This window comes from Tamandua tetradactyla, chromosome 16 (assembly GCF_023851605.1).
Source record: "Tamandua tetradactyla isolate mTamTet1 chromosome 16, mTamTet1.pri, whole genome shotgun sequence".
In the NCBI taxonomy this organism is placed as follows: Eukaryota; Metazoa; Chordata; class Mammalia; order Pilosa; family Myrmecophagidae; genus Tamandua; species Tamandua tetradactyla.
This window is the reverse complement of record NC_135342.1, coordinates 25,724,840-25,730,839: the sequence shown is the minus strand read 5'-3', so window position 1 is coordinate 25,730,839 and position 6,000 is coordinate 25,724,840.

The window sequence follows — 6,000 nt, the reverse complement described above, 5'->3', positions numbered from 1 at the left end:
ATATGCAATCAGTAAATCTTAACATCATCACATAGATGTATGATCATCATTTCTTAGTACATTTGCATCGATTTAGGAAAAGAACTAGCAAAACAACAGAAAAAGATATAGAATGTTAATATAGAGAAAAAAATAAAAATAATAATAATAAAAAAAAGAATGAGCAGACGTTATGTCTAATATTTAGAAGAATGAAGACTATGCTTTGAATTAGCCCTTTCTTTGAGAAAGACAATGAAAAACTTACAGTCAAGAAATTAAAACCATTATAAATAAAATAAAAATGTGGCAAAAAAAAGATAAATATACTGACCAATGAAATCAAATTGAGTGTTCAGAAATAGACCCTCTCATCTATGGACAGTTGACTTTGATAAGGTCCAACTGGGACAGAGCAGACTCTTCAGTAATTGATGTTTGGAGAACTGGATATCCATATGCAAAAAAAATGAAAGAGACCCATATCTCACACCCTATAAAAAAATTTAACTCAAAATGAATCATAGAAAAAAACGGTCAAAGACCTAAACATTAGGGGGTACAAGGGTAGTTCAGTGGTAGAATTCTTGCCTGCCATGTGGGAGACCCAGGTTCAATTCCTGGCCCATGCACTTCCCAAACAAACAAACAAGTAAACAAACAAAAAAACAAACAAAAATTCAACAAATGGTGCTGCAATAAGGGATACTCACATGGAAAAAGAATGAAATGTGACCCTGGCCATACAGCATACAAAAACAAAGAAACAAACAAAAACACACCTAAACATTACACCAAAGATCATAAAACTTTTAAAATAAAATGTAGGGAAATATAAATCTTGTGATAGGAGGTCGTTTCCTAAACCTTACACCCAAAGTGTGAGCAACAAAGAAAGAAATAGATAAATGGGATCTCCTCAAAATTAAACACTTTTGTGCATCAAAGAACTTTGTCAGGAAAGTAATAAGGAAAACAATATTTGGAAACCACATATCACATAAAGGTTTAATATCCAGAATATGTCAAGATCTTCTACAACTCACCAAGACAAACAACCCAATTTTAAAATGGGCAAAAGACATAGACAGACACTGTTCAGAAGAGGAAATATAAATGGCTAAAAAGCACATGAAAAGATGCTCAACTTCACTGGCTATTAGGGAAATGTAAATCAAAACCACAATGAGATACCATCTGACACCTGCTAGAATGGCCTTTATAAAACAAACAAACAACAAAAAAAATAAACGGCAAGTGCTGGGGAGGATGCGGAGAAAGAGGCACACATTCACTGTTGATGGGAATGTTGAACTGTACAACCATTCTGGAGGGCAGTTTGGCGGTTCCGCAGGAAGCTAAATATAGAATTGTCATACGATCCAGCAATCCCATTACTAGGTATATATTCTGAGGCACTGAAGGCAAGACATAGACATTCGCACACCAATGTTTATAGGGACATTATTCACAATTGCCAATAGATGGAAATAGCCCAAATGTCCATCAACAGATGACTGGCTAAACAAGCTGCGATATAAACATACAACGGAATATTACACAGCTGTAAGACAGAATAAAGTCATGAGGCATGTAACAACATGGATGAAACTTGAGGACATTATGCTGAGTGAGATTAACCAGAAACAAGGGCAAATACTGTATGTTCTCACTGGTATGAATTAATATTAATGAGTGAACTTTGAGAGTTAAAATTAAGAACACAGGTTATCAGGAGATAAGAAGAGTATAGATATTGGGCATTTGGGGCTGAAGGAGTACAGAATGTTCAAAAGAACTCATTTTAAAAATCTAGAAATGAATAGCACAATACTATCAGATGGTAGCCACTAATATAAGTCCACTGTATGAAGCTGAGTATAAGTATGTTTGATGGAGGAGGACCAGTGGCATATATGACACGAGAACTTTCCTTCTGGTGTCATATATAGAAGATAAAGACTGAGATGGTATAACCTAGCAATGACTAGAGTGAATATTGATGATGATTAAGTGTGCAAATGTAGGAATGTTTTTGCATGAGGGAGAACAAATGAATAGCAACATTGCAAGGTGTTGACAATGGGCTGGTATACAGGAAAAAATACAATCAATGCAAACTAGGGTCTATAGGTAACAGTAACACTGTAATATACTCCCATTGAATGTAACAGAGGCAGTATTTCAAAACTAAACATCAATTAGCAGGGGATATGAGGGACGGAAATGGGATTCTTCTTTTTTTTTACCTTTTTTTATTAATTAAAAAAAATTAACAAACAAAACATTAAGATATCATTCCATTCTACATATACAATCAGTAATTCTTAATATGAAATGGGATTCTTTGTGGAGGAAAAGGGAACGTCCTCATATAGATTGTGGTGGTGAAGGCATGGCTATGCGATAATACTGGGAACCATTGATTTTTTTTTATTATTAATTTAAAAAAATTAACAAACAAAACATTTAGAAATCATTCCATTCTACATATATAATCAGTAATTCTTAATATCATCACATAGTTGCATATTCATCATTTCTTAGTACATTTGCATCGATTTAGAAAAACAAATAAAAAGACAACAGAAAAAGAAAGAAAATGATAATAGAGAAAGAAAATTATACATACCATACCCCTTACCCCTCACTTTCATTTACCACTATTTCAAACTGAATTTATTTTAACATTTGTTCCCCCTATTATTTAATTTTATTCCATATGTTCTACACTTCTGTTGATATAGTAGCTAAAAGGAGCATCAGACATAAGGTTTTCACATTCACAGAGTCTCATTGTGAAAGCTTTATCATTGTTCAATCATCATCAAGAAACATGGCTACTGGAACACAGCACTACATTTTCAGGCAATTCCCTCCAGCCTCTCCACTACATTTTGAACAACAAGGTGATATCTACTTAATGCGTAAGAATAACCTCCAAGATAACCTCTCGACTCTGTTTGGAATCTCTCAGCCATTGACACTTTGCCTCATTTTACTCTTCCCCCTTTTGGTCGAGAAGGTTCTCTCAGTCTCTTGATGTTAATTCTCAGCTCATTCTAGGGTTTTTCTCAGTCCTTTGATGTTGAGTCTCAGCTCATTCCAGGATCTTTGTCCCACGTTGCCAGGAAGGTCCACACCCCTGGGAGTCATATCCCACGCAGAGAGGGGGAGGGTGGTGAGACTGCTCATCATATTGGCTGGAGAGAGGGGCCACATCTGAGCAACAAAAGAGGCTCTCTTGGGGGTGACTCTTAGGCCTAAATTTTAAGTAGACTTGACCTATCTTTTGTGGGGTTAAGTTTCATGTGAACAACCAAATCAATAGGCTGAGCCCTTGATCTTGGGGTTTGTCCCTATGAAACTTATTCTTGTAAAAGATAAGCTAAGCCTACTTATAATTATGCCTAAGAGTCACCCCAGAGAATCTCTTTTGTTGCTCAGATGTGGCCTCTCTTTCTAAGCCAACTCAGCAGGCGAACTCAGTGCCCTCCCCTACCAGGTGGGACATAACTCCGAGGGCTGTAAATCTCCCTTGCAATGTGGGACAGAATTCCTGGAATGAGCTGGGACCAGACATCATGGGATTTTAAAAGCATTCTTGACCAAAAGTGGGAACAGAGAAATGAGACGAAATAAAGTCAGTGGCTGAGAAGTTTCAAATTGAGTTGAGAGGTTATTCTGGAGGTTATTCTTATGCATTATATAGATATTCCTTTTTAGTGTATTAGTATAACTAGAAGGAAATACCTTAGACTGTTGAACATATTCCAGTAGCCTAGATTCTTGAAGACAATTGTATAAATATATAGCTGTTGTGTTTTTTTGGCTTTTAACAATGGAAATTTATTGGTTTACAAGCTTACAGTTCTGAGGCTGTGAAAACACCAAATCAAGGCATCATCAAGATAATACCTTCTCTCTGAAGACAGGCTTGTGGTTTTTCTGAAACTCTTCTATCAGATGGTAAACCAGATGGTGCCATCTGCTGGTCTCTTCCCTTTTCTCGGTGAGTGGGCAGTCAGGGGTCTAGACCTTCCACGTTTCTGACCACCTCCCTTCACCTGCTTAGAACCTGAAGATGAGGTATAGCCAGGCCCGAGTTCCTACCACCACCACCACTTGTAGACCCCTTGGAGCCATAGTTAGTTCTGGGCAGTTCCTTAAACACACATCACCATTTATAGCCTTTGTTCCCTCATCTTCAACAGCTCCATCTATTCCCAAATTGATCTGCAGAGCACCTATTCACCATTTTACGCTCAATTCAGTTGTCCCCTCTCTGAGGCCTACCTTGGCTTGCCCCCTCCATCTCTACCCCTCTGTCCTGTGTCCTAATCAAGTGTCAGTCATTGCTCCTGTCACCTTTTGCTGCCATCTTAGATGAGTCATTACCTTTCCTAGACTGCAATCTCCTTGAAGGCAGGAGCCCTGCCTTAACTCATGCCTGACCCCAGTGTCCAGCAGCGTGAGTGTCAAGATGGAAATGTCCACATTAGGAAGGGGCCCTCAGAAGAAGGGGGAACCAGTGTAGATAAAGAAAGATTTAAGATAAATAGCAACCAAATGCAAATTGTGGTCCTTGCTTGAATGTTTTCTTTTTAATTGGGATATAATTCACATACTGTAAAATTTGCCATTTTAAAGTACACAATTCAGGGAGAATATACCAATAATTTTTTGGTATATTCACATGGTGATGTAACCATCACCACTATCTAATTCCCAGAACATGCTCATACCCATTAGCAATCACTCCCCATTCCCACCTCTCCCATTCCCTGGCAATCACTAACCTGCTTTCAGTCTCTAAGGATTTGCCTCTACCAGCCATTTCATCTAAATGGAATCATAATATGTACTCTTTTGTGGCTTATTTCACTAAGCATAAGGTTTTCAAGGTTCATTTCCGGTTGAATTGTGTCCCCAAAAAAAGATATGCTGCAGTCGTAACCCTCAGTACCTCACAATGTGACCTAATTTGGAAACAGCTGTTGCAGAAGTAATTAGTTAAAGCGAGGTCACGGTACAGTAAAGTGGGCTCTTGATCCAATATGACTTGTGCCTTATCAGAAGAAAGACACAGAGACAGACACACCAAGAAGGAAAGCCATATGAATATGGAAGCAGAGACTGGACGTATGCTGCTACAAGCCAAGGAATGCCCAGGATTGTTGGCTCTCATCAGAAGCTAGGAAGAGGCAGGTACAGATTCTTCCCTGGCTGTTGGAGAGAGAATGGCCCTGCCATCACCTTGATTTGGGACTCCTAGCCTCCAGAACTTTGAAAGAATAAATTTCTGTTGTTTTAAGCCACCAAGTTTGTGGTAACTTGTTTTGGTGGCCCTAGGAAACTAAGACAAAGTTCATCCATCTTGGAGCATGAATCGGAACATCACTCCTTTTTATGGCCAAATAATATTCTACTGTTGAGTATATACCAACACTATATACTGTTGAGTATATAGTCTAGATTCTTGAAGACAATTGTATAAATATATAGCTTTTACAATGTGACAGTGTGATTCTGAAAACATTGTGGCTGATGCTCCCTTTATCCAAGGTATGGACAGATGAGTAAAAAAAAATTAGGACAAAAATAAATAAATAAATAATGGGGGGTATGGGGTAAAAAAGTGGGTAGATTACAATACTAATGTTCAATGAGAGGGAAGGTTAAGGGGTATGGAGTGTATGGGGTTTTCCTTCTTTTTATTTCTTGTCCTGGAGTGATGCAAATGTTCTAAAAATGATCATAGTCATTATGGTAGTTAGATTCAGGTGTCACCTTGGCCAGGTGAAGGCACCTAGTTCTGTTGCTGTGGACATAAGCCAATGGCATGTGAACCTCATCTGCCGCTCATTACATCTGCAGTCAGCTAGGAGGCGTGCCTGATGCAATGAATGATGTTTGAGTTAATTGGCTGGTGCTTAAATGAGAGAGCTCAACGTAGCACAGCCCAAGCAGCTCAGCATACCTCATCTCAGCACTGGCAGCTCAGCCCAGGCCTTTGGAGAT